General features: G+C 40.9%; 1 protein-coding gene across 4 annotated transcripts in view; it reads left to right on the top strand.

The window, feature by feature from the left end:
• The first annotated feature begins 940 nt into the window (after positions 1-940).
• LOC124112825 (anoctamin-7-like) overlaps positions 941-15015 on the top strand; it is a 148018-nt gene continuing 133943 nt past the window's right edge. For all 4 annotated transcript variants that reach the window (XM_048385382.1, XM_048385383.1, XM_048385381.1 and 1 more), the window contains exon 1: positions 941-1102. The gene's annotated coding sequence lies outside the window, so the exon portion shown is untranslated. The remainder of the gene's footprint in view (positions 1103-15015) is intronic.

Raw genomic sequence — 15015 nt, forward strand, 5'->3', positions numbered from 1 at the left:
TACGTAGGACTTAGTATGGTCTAGAATTACAATCTCCTACGTAGGACTTATTATCTCATACGCAGGACTTAATTAGTATCTGACCGCCTCCGTGGTCTAGTGGTAGAGCGTCCGCCGGGAGAGCGGAAGGTCCGGGGTTCGATCCCCGGCCGCGTCCTACCAAAAGACGTTAAAAGATGGTACTTGTTAAATTGTTACCCTGTCTGGCGCTCGGCATTAAGGGGCTAAATCAAGGACTGGTCGGCTCGGAGTCAGTATACTTTGTCTGAGTGGGGTATTCATGTTAAACTGCGGCTCAGTGGGCTAGCACTATGAATCGGCATCAGTCCGGACTAGTACAAGCAGACACAGAGACTTTTTATGATAATGGAAAGGTTTGTTTTCTTGGATTAATACTTAAATTCAGGGACGAAAAGATGCACATGCCTTAAAAATTGTGGGCTACAGATGTTTCTTTCCGTTTTTGGCAATGTTCGGCCATTCGGTGTAGTGATCCCCATGTCTTTGGTGGTTTTGTTCTGAAAAGATATAATTGAAGTTTGAGGATGTATTTCCAATTAACATGATTCTGACAATCGAGTTGTCGATGTCCTTCATTTAATTGAGAAATCACATCGTATTTATTCTCACGTCTTAACTGTGTCAAAGTGATGATTAGGTATCTTCTTGGAAATAATTCCCGTAATTAGGTCCAATATCTATTAACGTGTCAACACACACACGACCACTTGCCTCAACAAAAGACATCCGATATCTAGCTCTTCCTCTTGCTCGACCTGCTCGCGACCCCTATAAAAAACGGTTTAGTCTTGTGGCTTCGTTATCCAAACAGGTTTCCTTGTCACATACGGACGTTTGTCCTCGACGAAAACCATCCGTGCATGGCATCGATCGCATAGAAGAGCTGCCGGGGCGGATAGTATTTCACAGGGAACATATGTATCGGTCACAATAGTTGTGTGTAGCGCTGTGCACAAATGACAGTGGGATATTAACAGTACAAGTATGCCGCGGACTGGATACCTGAATGTCATGTGTACTCGCGATTTCTAATGGATTATAACACCGTTTGAAAGCATCTTGTATGATTGTCTGTCATTAGGTAAGTCTCGATGTTTTTGAAGTCAGTTTGTGTTTCGCCAGGTGCGAGTGTAAAGCGCATCGTGGCTGTTCGAAAGAGCCTGCGTTTATACCAGTAAACAGCGAAGGCATCACTACCGAAGGGTAATCGATGGAAAACATTCCAGCATACCTGACTGTCCACGCAAAACCAGTTTGAAACAGTTGTATTCATTCTAACTTGGTATATGGTATTAGTGCTTTAGTGGTTCGTAAACTGGCAGAACGCCAGGTTTCCGATATGAATGATGGAGGCTGGCTCTTCGGTCCTACATTTCAATATCTGCACGCGACAAATTCATTCTGACGGCCAGCTGCAGTATTCAATAACATGTACCTGCAAGACAATCACCCACACTCGAAACTTAGATGCATCAACGGGAGCACTAGGTCTATTGAGAGAATGCTCGTGGTCATTTGGAGGTGTTGAGTGGAATGGCCATTTCTTGTAGAACGATAGAGGCGTGAGAATTCCAGGATCAAATATACTATTCATGGTCACTTACTGCAGAGATTGCTGCAGTCATTATATACGGGGCAGTGATGTTAACATCTAAAGTATCCATGGACTTGCCGAAAATTCAAATAACTAGATTTGGAAGCCTGTCTATCAGGGCTGGGATGGGTAACTCGAGTACTTGGGTTAGCCTACAGGGTCCTGAGTAGGTAGTGGTTCGTCATGTGATATATTGTTAATGAGAAAAAGTATCTAGGCCTAGAACTCTGTGAATACACAAGAGGTCTCAAATTTTCGCATTTCTTTCCGACTATCCATGCATTCATTCTGACATATATTTTTGAATAAAGACGAAGCGTCAGTCAACTTCAGTGTATGCATGACCAGATCATTTTGCAGTGCACCTAAGTACACTTTACCAGATCTCTGGTCAAACAGTTTGCAATAGGACATCTTGTACCCATCTCTTGAGACCTACAGCGGGTACCGGGAAGGGTCGGATTATAGAGGGGTGGGTATCTGGGTAGTAAATTTGGACTCGTCCCAGCTCTAGTGTCTACAAGGATATCATTAGGACCTGTGGCTTATGAGTTAAGATTCTGCTGATGAAATTATGGGATGTAAGATAACCTCATCAGTTAACGTTTGCGCAAAAATGATTTACAAATATTTTAATTTTTTTCTCTTTAGAATATCGAAGTATGTAACATGTTAGGGATAAGGACTGACTCATGAAGGGAGTCATGGTGACATTCTGACACATTGCTTCAAACGACAAGGTATGATTGTGAACTCGTGAACTTCAATTTAGTAGGTTCCATCATAAATAATATCTGAAGAGGGTATGGATTATCTACATGTGTAATACAATGAGAAACCTCAGAAAAAAATCTATATTTGTGTAGGTAAACAGAAATGTGTGGTTACATGGAAATGAGTATGTGACATGGTGTATAGCTGTATAATGGGATCATACGATAACCATCTGTAGCTTTGTAAGCATGCAGCTCCATGACACGGCTGAATAATTGTGCTGCATCGGAGAAACAGCCTGCCGGTAGCATTATTCCAGTGTAGAGTGATCTGCCCTGAAGCTGATAGTCAGGCACAAATCCGCTGTAAAACTTCCTCGATTGGAACTAAAAAATTCCTAATTAATGTCAGTGTAATTATTAATGTTATGTTATCTAACCCATGTTATATGAGGGGCGGTCGGGTAGTTTAGTGGTTAAAGCGTTCGCTCGTCACGCCGAAAACCCGGGTTCAAATCCCGACATGGGTACAATCAGGGTATGAAACTCCCAAAATTTTCAGCCAGACCACAGGACTGGCTAGCTGAAATACTTGCCAGCCAAGACCAAAACCTGCCTGCCCACTATAATCATATGTTTCTCAGGATAATTTAATTAAAACTTTAAATCAAATTCATTGAACGTGAAGTAATGCAAGAAAAGAAATAGCAAACACTTTTTAGGTCAGATTTGTATTTAATATCCTAGAATACATCATGTAAATAATGCTTATCATCGGGAAATATTTAGAATCTTTTTACATTTGAAATATAACCCGACCGTCGAGCAGGGGGATTTGAAAATCTGGCAGCCCGAGTTGAAATCAACCTGTCTCGGACGGTCGGGCAGGCAGGTATTTCGAACACTGGTACAATATGTGAAGCCCATTTCTGGTGTCCCCCGCTGTGATATTGCTGGAATATTGCTAAAAGCTCAAACCAAACTCACTCACTCACTCACTCACTCATGTTATATGAAAAGACATTGTACTCTTGGCCACCACAAGGCCATCGGTTCTCTCATGTGATGGCACTAAATAATCAAAGAAAGGATAAACTGAAACTCTTAATTCCTCGAGGGACCTACAGGTAGGTTGCCAAGTTGTCATTACTGAGTTTGACATCATTATCTTGTTTGTTTGTTTGTTGTTAAATGCTGCACTCAGCAATATTCCAGCTATTTGACGGCCGTCTCTAAATATTCGAGTCTGGACCAGACAATCCAGTGATTGACATCATGAGCATCGATCCACGCAATTGGGACACGATGGCATGCATCAACCAAGTCAGCGAGACTGACGACCCGATCCCATTAGTCGCCTCTTACGACAAGCATAGTCGCCTCTTACAGCCAGCATGGGTTGCTGAAGACCTATTCTACCCCAGTTCTTCACGGGTCGACATCAGAATCACTAGTGGATCCAGGGAGGGGGTGCAGGGGGTGCGAATGCCCCCTTTTTTCAGACACCTTACCGGCTAACTATGTCCTTGGCACCTCATGACTTGGGTGTTATATATCGTGGATCATATCGAAGGCCAAGTGTTGTTTAAGTGCCTTGTTTCACCCTACTTACTGTATACACACAGACGTGACCCAGGTGACATGGGACATAGGTTTGATGTTTGACGGTCTCACTTTAGGAAACATATGGCAAGACTTCAATAAAACTGTAATAGTATATATCAACAAATATCAATACATGACCACGTCTCTCTCTCTCTCTCTCTCTCTCTCTCTCTCTCTCTCTCTCTCTCTCTCTCTCTCTCTCTCTCTCTCTCTCTCTCTCACACACACACACACACACACACACACACAATTATGGCTTTGTAGAGGTGAATAGTCTTTCACTGATAATGGGGCCCGTGAACAGAACGTTGCATTGATACTTAGTTTTACATTAAATTGGAAGTGCAGTGTCAAAATACCATGTTAATATCCTGGATTTATGAAAATAAGAACTCAGAGTTAGAGAGTTATTTTCCCGTTTTGCCTGCCAAGGAATCCTAAATAATTTCTGTTATCCACATCAACTAGTCTGCTAGTTCGTGACTGACCCTTTGGTTCTTTTACCCAGTAATCTGTAAACCTGTAATTTCAATAGGAACGGTCCCGTCTAGATGTGCAGGATTTCACAGGGATAAGTACATACTGGAATAATGATGTTTAATTGTGTAGAGGATTAACTTATCTCCCAAGGTCTCTTGGTTCTGGAGATGTGTCTTTCACAAGATCAACTTTGACAACAGGAAATGTTAATCATCCGCCTTGATGAGTATAATTTAGTTAATGACAGGGGGAAGTTGGTTGAAACAAATCGACCTGGTGATTATCTGAGACTGACTAAAGCTCCATCGCAGTCACGATAATTTCTTCATGTATTAGAGGCTTGGCATTGATTGAAGCAAATCTGCACCCTGCTTGATGAAACAGTCAAACAGATTCAGTGAAACCATGGTCATACAGAATCAGTGAAACCATTGTCATACAGATTCATTGAAACCATTGTCATACAGAATCAGTGAAACCTGCTCATACAGATTCAGTGAAAATATTGTCATACAGATTCAGTGAGACCATGGTCATACAGAATTAGTGAAACCATTGTCATACAGGTTCAGTGAAACCATGGTCATAGAAAATCAGTGAAACCATGGTCATACAGATTCAGTGAAATCATTGTCATACAGATTCAGTGAAACCATTGTCATACAGATTCAGTGAGACCATTGTCATACAGATTCAGTGAGACCATTGTCATACAGATTCAGTGAATCCATTGTCATACAGAATCAGTGAGACCATTGTCATACAGATTCAGTGAAACCATTGTCATACAGAATCAGTGAGACCATTGTCATAGAGTATCAGTGAAACCATTGTCATACAGATTCAGTGAAACCCTTGCCATAGAGAATCAGACCATTGTCATAGAGAATCAGTGAAACCATTGTCATGCAGATTCAGTGAAACCATGGTCATAGAGAATCAGTGAAACCATTTTTATACAGATTCAGTAAAACTATTGTCATACAGATTCATTGAAATCATTGTCATACAGATTCAGTTAAATCATTGTCATACAGAATCAGTGAAACCATTGTCATACAGAATCAGTGAAACCATTGTCATACAGATTCAGTGAAACCATGGTCATAGAGAATCAGTGAAACCATGGTCATACAGATTCAGTTAAATCATTGTCATACAGATTCAGTGAAACCATGGTCATACAGATTCAGTGAAACCATTGTCATACAGATTCAGTGAAATCATTGTCGTACAGATTCAGTGAAACCATTGTCATACAGATTCAGTGAAATCATTGTCATACAGATTCAGTGAAACCATGGTCATACAGATTCAGTGAAACCATTGTCATACAGATTCAGTAAAATCATTGTCATACAGATTCAGTGAAATCATTGTCATACAGATTCAGTGAAACCATTGTCATACAGATTCAGTGAAACCATTGTCATACAGAATCAGTGAAACCATTGTCATAGAGATTCAGTTAAACTATTGTCATACAGATTCAGTGAATCCATTGTCATACAGAATCAGTGAGACCATTGTCAAACAGAATCAGTGAGACCATTGTCATACAGAATCAGTGAGACCATTGTCATAGAGAATCAGTGAAACCATTGTCATACAGAATCAGTGAAACTATTGTCATACAGATTCAGTGAAACTATTGTCATACAGAATCAGTGAAACTATTGTCATACAGATTCAGTGAGACCATTGTCATACAGAATCAGTGAAACCATTGTCATACAGAATCAGTGAAACCATTGTCATACAGAATCAGTGAAACCTGCTCATACAGGTTCAGTGAAACTATTGTCATACAGATTCCGTGAGACCATGGTCATACAGGATTAGTGAATCCATTGTCATAGAGAATCAGTGAGACCATTGTCATAGAGAATCAGTGAAACCATGGTCATACAGATTCAGTGAAACCCTTGCCATACAGAATCAGACCATTGTCATAGAGAATCAGTGAAACCATTGTCATGCAGATTCAGTGAAACCATGGTCATAGAGAATCATTGAAACCATTTTCATACAGATTCAGTAAAACTATTGTCATACAGATTCAGTGAAACCATTGTCATACAGAAGCAGTGAGACCATTGTCACACAGAATCAGTGAAACCATTGTCATACAGAATCAGTGAAACCATTGTCATACAGAATCTGAAACCTGCTCATACAGGTTGAGTGAAACTATTGTCATACAGATTCAGTGAGACCATGGTCATACATGATTAGTGGATCCATTGTCATACAGATTCAGTGAGACCATTGTCATAGAGAATCAGTGAAACCATGGTCATACAGATTCAGTGAAACCCTTGCCATACAGAATCAGACCATTGTCATAGAGAATCAGTGAAACCATTGTCATGCAGATTCAGTGAAACCATGGTCATATAGAATCATTGAAACCATTTTCATACAGATTCAGTAAAACTATTGTCATACAGATTCATTGAAACCATTGTCATACAGATTCAGTGAGACCATTGTCATACAGACTCAGTGAAACCATTGTCATACAGAATCAGTGAAACCTTTGTCGTACAGATCTGTGTGTATACTGTAAGTACTTTAAGGTGAAATGAAGCACTTAAACAACACATGAGCTTCGATATGATCCACGATATATAATACCTAAGTCATGAAGTGCCAAGAACATACTTAACATGTAAGGTGTCTGAAAAAAGGGGGCATTCGCACCCCCTGCACCCCCTCCCTGGATCCACTAGTGATTCTGATGTCGACCCGTGACGATCCGGAGTAGAATAGGTCTTCAGCAACCCATGCTTGCCGTAAGAGGCGACTATGCTTGTCGTATGAGGCGACTAATTGGATCTGGTGGTCAGGCTCACTGACTTGGTTAATGCATGTCATTGTGTCCCAATTGCATGGATTGATGCTCATGATGTCAATCACTGGACTGACTGATCAAGACTCAATTATTTGCAAACTGCCGTCAAATAGCCAGAATATTGCTGAGTGCAGCAGTTAACAACAAACAAACAAACAAGATTCTGATGTCAAACTCAGTAATGACAACTTGGTAACCTATCTGTAGGTCCCTCGAGGAATTGAGAGTTTCAGTTTATCCTTGCTTTGATTATTTAGTGCCATCACATGCATCTCTGTCAACAGTGAACAGCCTCATACGTCTCATCTGTCAACCGGGAAAGTGTTCAGGAGGATAACTGCTGAAAGTCATGAATATTGATTTCTCTGAAACCACAATGTTGGAATGCTTATTAATATTATATTGAATACAGAACCTTTTTTTGACAGTCAGTTAAGTATCATTCTTATGACAATTTTTTTCATTTATGATTATTTTTTTGTTAAATACCTGTTGATGTATTTTATACGAAACCAGTGTTCATCTTGTTTGTGGTTTAGTGCTGTAGTCAGCAATATTCCTGCTATATGATGAGGGTCTGCAAATCAACAAATCTGGATCCGACAATCCAGTGATTGACGTCATGATCATTGATCCAAGGGGTACGATGACATGCAATCGACTAGGCCTGCAAGGTCTTACCGGAAACTGATATAACTGCTATATGCTTTTCAAATGATACATATTGCAATATTTTCTCTGTACCAATATTTTGGGGTAAAAAATACATAACAGGTTTCATATTATCATGATTATTTGTATCAATTCACCTAAAATATAACGAGAAATTAATTCACAGGTGATGTTTCCCTTTGAAATTGACAGACAAAATGACAGAAAGGTGGAACTGATTTTTCTTTCCACTGAATCCATGACTACAAAATGGTGGCGATCATATTTACTTTAGTATTTAGAAAATAGGATCTTTATGTACAATCACTGTAGCTCCCAATATATCGCGATAAGCATTGCTATACAGACCTATACTGTATACACAGGGTATGAAACTCCCAAAAATTTTGGCCAGACCACAGGACTGGCTAACTGAAATACTTGCCAGCCCTGACCAAAACCTGCCTGCCCACTATAATCATATGTTTCTCAGGATAAGCTAACAGGGTTTCTTTTTGGTTACATTTTATCATTCATCTTTACATGTGAATTAATGCTTATCATCGGGAAATATTTAGAATATTTTCACATGTGAAATATAACCCGACCGTCGGGCAGGGGGATTTGAAAATCTGGCAGCCCGAGTTGAAATCAACCCGTCTCGGACGGTCGGGCAGGCAGGTATTTCGAACACTGGTATACAGACATATTGCAATACAATTTGTGGGCCAATGCACCGCCCTACCATCGACCAAGTAACGAACCCAGCGCCAAGTGTTCTTTCTCTGAATGTAAAAAATACTGAATACACAGCATGGATGAAAAAACAAACTGGGGGATTCAGAAACGAAATAGAATGTTATCAGTCTCAATGAAAAAAGGAAGAGTTTCTAAATGACAGCGCTTTTCTAGCTTGTGGTGAAATGACATTAACTTAGATTGAAGAAGAATCAAAGTATTTTTTGTGCCACACTTTGGCTCCAAAGGGCACCCCTAAATCTGTTTGAGTGCCTTGTGGCACGCATAAAAAATGAAGTTCTATCCCTGTATTCAATTAATTATAGCAGAGTTTTGCCTTACAGATAATTGATGAAAATAGAACATTAATTGAATAATTAACATTGATTAATGTGGTTTCTCATTTGGGAGAAGATCCTCAGCTGAAATTCCGTGTGTTAGCTGGGCCTGGGATGGGTTATTTGGGTACTCGTGTCGGGTGGTCCGGAGTGGGACCCCGGTACCCACATGACTACCCGGACCCGTGGTTAGTCACGTGATATATTGCTTGATGACATTTATATAAACAGTTTTTACCAGGGTTGCGGTAAAACAATTCCCAATCGGACATTTTGTACCAGATCTTGAGACCTATAGCACGTGCCTGGGTAGGGCCGGGTAATAGGGTGTCAGGTACCCGGATTGTAAATGTGGACTTGTTCCAGCCCTAATGGGGGCTGTCGGGTAGCCTAATGGTTAAAGCGTTCGCTTGTCACGCCAAAGACCCGGGTTTGATTCCCGACATGGGTACAATGTGTGAAGCCCATTTCTGGTGTCCCCCGCCGTGATATTGCTGGAATATTGCTAAAAGCGGTGTCAAACCATACTCACTCACTCCAGCCCCAATGTGAACACATGACATGTTGAGTGGAATCTGCCTCGGCCACTCTGGGCTATCAGTATCACACTTCCAGTTTGCCACTACAGGAAATAGCTCTCATTACCACTGATCCAGGACATCTGTAATAGCAGGGCATTCATTGATGCTGTTATTAGTGCTATTAACAACACACCCAATAATAATGATAATACCAACAGAATGTTGCACAGAGTGGAATGAATATGTGATAGGTGTTGGAGAGAGTTGACTGTGTCAGTGTTCACAACATACATATTCTGATGGTACGGGAAGATCAGGTTATTGTAGGCTGTCAGTGTAGCGTCGGGGCCAGTGGGTAGGCAAATAATCAATTATAAACAGTGAGTCGGCGATAGAAGCTAACAGTTGTAGTCCACTAGTCCTTGTGATGATATCATATAGCATAGCCAGGGGTAGAAGCTAACAGTTTTAGTCCACTAGTCCTTGTGATGATATCATATAGCATAGCCAGGGGTAGAAACTAACAGTTGTAGTCCACTAGTCCTTGTGATGATATCATATAGCATAGCCAGGGGTAGAAACTAACAAGTTTTAGTCCACTTGTCCTTGTGATGATATCATATAGCATAGCCAGGGGTAGAAGCTAACAGTTGTAGTCCACTAGTCCTTGTGATGATATCATATAGCATAGCCAGGGGTAGAAACTAACATTTTTAGTCCACTAGTCCTTGTGATGATATCATATAGCATAGCCAGGGGTAGAAGCTAACAGTTGTAGTCCACTAGTCCTTGTGATGATATCATATAGCATAGCCAGGGGTAGAAGCTAACAGTTGTAGTCCACTAGTCCTTGTGATGATATCATATAGCATAGCCAGGGGTAGAAGCTAACAGTTGTAGTCCACTAGTCCTTGTGATGATATCATATAGCATAGCCAGGGGTAGAAACTAACATTTTTAGTCCACTAGTCCTTGTGATGATATCATATAGCATAGCCAGGGGTAGAAGCTAACAGTTGTAGTCCACTAGTCCTTGTGATGATATCATATAGCATAGGCAGGGGTAGAAACTAACAGTTGTAGTCCACTAGTCCTTGTGATGATATCATATAGCATAGGCAGGGGTAGAATTTAACAGTTGTAGTCCACTAGTCCTTGTGATGATATCATATAGCATAGCCAGGGGTAGAAGCTAACAGTTGTAGTCCACTAGTCCTTGTGATGATATCATATAGCATAGCCAGGGGTAGAATTTAACAGTTGTAGTCCACTAGTCCTTGTGATGATATCATATAGCATAGCCAGGGGTAGAAGCTAACAGTTGTAGTCCACTAGTCCTTGTGATGATATCATATAGCATAGGCAGGGGTAGAATTTAACAGTTGTAGTCCACTAGTCCTTGTGATGATATCATATAGCATAGCCAGGGGTAGAAGCTAACAGTTGTAGTCCACTAGTCCTTGTGATGATATCATATAGCATAGGCAGGGGTAGAATTTAACAGTTGTAGTCCACTAGTCCTTGTGATGATATCATATAGCATAGCCAGGGGTAGAAGCTAACAGTTGTAGTCCACTAGTCCTTGTGATGATATCATATAGCATAGCCAGGGGTAGAAGCTAACAGTTGTAGTCCACTAGTCCTTGTGATGATATCATATAGCATAGCCAGGGGTAGAAACTAACAGTTGTAGTCCACTAGTCCTTGTGATGATATCATATAGCATAGCCAGGGGTAGAAACTAACAAGTTTTAGTCCACTTGTCCTTGTGATGATATCATATAGCATGGCAGGGGTAGAAGCTAACAGTTGTAGTCCACTAGTCCTTGTGATGATATCATATAGCATAGCCAGGGGTAGAAACTAACATTTTTAGTCCACTAGTCCTTGTGATGATATCATATAGCATAGCCAGGGGTAGAAGCTAACAGTTGTAGTCCACTAGTCCTTGTGATGATATCATATAGCATAGCCAGGGGTAGAAGCTAACAGTTGTAGTCCACTAGTCCTTGTGATGATATCATATAGCATAGCCAGGGGTAGAAGCTAACAGTTGTAGTCCACTAGTCCTTGTGATGATATCATATAGCATAGCCAGGGGTAGAAACTAACATTTTTAGTCCACTAGTCCTTGTGATGATATCATATAGCATAGCCAGGGGTAGAAGCTAACAGTTGTAGTCCACTAGTCCTTGTGATGATATCATATAGCATAGGCAGGGGTAGAAACTAACAGTTGTAGTCCACTAGTCCTTGTGATGATATCATATAGCATAGGCAGGGGTAGAATTTAACAGTTGTAGTCCACTAGTCCTTGTGATGATATCATATAGCATAGCCAGGGGTAGAAGCTAACAGTTGTAGTCCACTAGTCCTTGTGATGATATCATATAGCATAGCCAGGGGTAGAAGCTAACAGTTGTAGTCCACTAGTCCTTGTGATGATATCATATAGCATAGCCAGGGGTAGAAACTAACAGTTGTAGTCCACTAGTCCTTGTGATGATATCAAATAGCATAGGCAGGGGTAGAAACTAACATTTTAAGTCCACTAGTCCTTATAATGATAACATATAGCAAAACCCTAAAAAATGGCAGTTTTCTACTAGTCCTTATGATACCTTAACTATTGGGCAGCTTGGCAAGGACTACAGGACTAGTGCCAATTTCTAACGCTGATAGCCTTAAAAATGACAAATTTCTGCTAGTCCTTATAATACCTTAACTACCGTATATGACCGCAGATAAGCCGACCCCATAGATAAGCCGAGGTATTATCTTGACCATTGAAATACAAAAGAAAGTGATATGACCCCCAGATAAGGCGAACCAGGAAGTGAAAGGCATAAAAACACTGCGAAGTCGGACTGCAAGACATGTGCCGGCACTCGCAGATATTCAATAATAGAAGATGAAAAACGTTGGAATTATATTGAAAAAGCCATTATTATTTCTAATAAAGATTTAACAAACCAGTCATCCACTTTCATAATGTGGGAAGCTGTTTTATTTCTCTTGTCTTTTTTTAATCTCATAATGATCGTTATATGTTGCCATCAACAACGAAGCGCCTTCTTGTGAATCGGTGTATATAGAATTATGAACCCGTGAGAAAATATATCAGCTAGAGCGAAGACTCGCAGTATTTGGAAGTTTGTCAAGGACTACAGGACTAGTGCCAATTTCTGATGCTGTGAGTCATCCTCGATAGTCTAGGGTATTATTTATCCATGTTATCATGATAAATACTCTGGACCAATTTGCTTCCATTGCTTTGTTTTAAATTCAATTTGACTGACATGATTAGAGAATTGCTGTCCAATCACATTACAGCTTTGAGCAAAAGGAAAACTGTGTTAAGTTTCTGATGGTGTTTATCATGATGGTTTGTTTGTTTGTTGTTTAATGCTGCACCCAGCAATAATGCAGCTATTTGACGGCGGTCTGTAAATAATCAGGTCTGGATCAGGTAATCCAGTGATTGACATCATGAAGATCTCCCCGCAATTGGGATGTGATGACATGCATCAACCAAGTCAGTTTTTCTGACCACCCGATCCAATTAGTAGCGTCTTACGACAAGCATAGTTGCCTCTTACGACAAGTCTGGGTTGCTGAAGACCACATTCTAACCCGGATCATCACATGTTCCTTGTATATTATCATTCCTCAGACTAGCCAAACGTTCAGGTATTGTATTCCCAGCTGACCTCTGGGTTGGAATCTCCATATGTAATGTTCTAGCATGGTATACCAAGTGGAATAAATAATGTATTTTGTATATGTGTGTATTACTTGGAAAATAGGCCATCTTTTGATGAAATTGCTTGACCTTGGCAGCAGCAGTGCTTGTGTGCAGTGACACTTGTCACATACACTACAGCGTGACACAGTAGATGGGATGGACATCATGATTCGCTTGGAGTTGGGGTTGGCTAGCGATATAGACTATAGACTATAGAGATCGATTATCGCTAACTAAATATTGATCTAGTATCGATAATTATCGGAGAAGCACCTTTAAGCAAATATGCAAGAAAGTCCCAAAAGAAATCAGCATCTTTCACACAACTGATGCGCAGGGACACGTTTATGCATGGTTTACCTGTTTACTTTGTGGACATTTGAGATATAACAAAAACAGTTGCTTTTTGTCTAGTGGTTAAAGTCATGCCGAAGACCTGGGTTCGATTCCTGACATGGGTACAATGTGTGAAGCCCATTTCTGGTGTCACCCGCCGTGATACTGCTGGAATATTGCTAAAAGCGGCGCAAAACAATGCTCGCCCGCTCGCTCTCACTCACTCACTCACTCACTCACTCCTGGGTTCGATTCCTGACATGGGTACAATGTGTGAAGCCCATTTCTGGTGTCACCCGCCGTGAAACTGCTGGAATATTGCTAAAAGCGGCGCAAAACCATGCTCTCACTCACTCACTCACTCACTCACTCACTCACTCACTCACTCACTCACTCACTCACATACTCACTCACTCACTCCTGGGTTCGATTCCCGACAAGGGTTCACTCACTCACTCACTCACATACTCACTCACTCACTCACTCACTCACTCACTCACTCACTCACTCACTCACTGGGATGCCAGCCATCAAGATAGGCTCTACATGTTTATGAGTTGGAAGCTGACCTCAAATGTCCTGTATACCAGTACTCGTCAATTCTAGAAACGAGCTGTACAGTACAGGACTGGTTGGAATAAATATGTCTGGTACTGGTCAGTTCTGATAATGACCAGTACTAGTATCAAATATAAAACAGCTTGTAAACTTGTTAAGGGCTATCTTTAAAAAGGATCAAGATCGAGTCATTTCAACCACATATTTTATAATTATTTGCTTGAGAACAGGAAGGTTACGGTCCTGGACATTTCATTGATGGAGTCACATATAAAATGGAACAAGTTTATGCATAAATATTTTAGTCCATTGAGCTTCCGCACCATGCTTGTGCCACGTGTAAAGTCTTTATTGATTGACGGCATCTACACTCTAGAACATTTGACTGAACAACCGTCCCTGCATGGGGATTAGTGTAGTGTAGAGCAAGTAGGTGACTGTTTGCATAGATTGTCTCACCATCCCATCACAGCTGAAACTCACCCTTACTTCACAGCTGAAACTCACCCCTACATCACAGCTGAAACTCACCCTTACTTCACAGCTGAAACACCCTCTTGCATCACAGCTGAAACTCACCCTTACATCCCAGCTGACACTCACCCTAACATCACAGATGAAACTTACCCTTACATTACAGCTGAAACTCACCCTTACATCACAGATGAAACTCACTCTATCACAGCTGAAACTCACCCTCCCATTACAGCTGAACTCACCCTCCTATCACAGCTGAAACTCTCACCCTTACATCACAACTGAAACTCACCCTCCTCTCACATCTCAAACTACCCTCCTATCACAGCTGAAACTCACCCTTACATTACAGCTGAAACTCACCCTTACATCACAGCTGAAACT

This window comes from Haliotis rufescens, unplaced genomic scaffold (genome assembly GCF_023055435.1).
Source record: "Haliotis rufescens isolate VD_foot unplaced genomic scaffold, xgHalRufe1.0.p SCAF_58, whole genome shotgun sequence".
Lineage (NCBI taxonomy): Eukaryota > Metazoa > Mollusca > Gastropoda > Lepetellida > Haliotidae > Haliotis > Haliotis rufescens.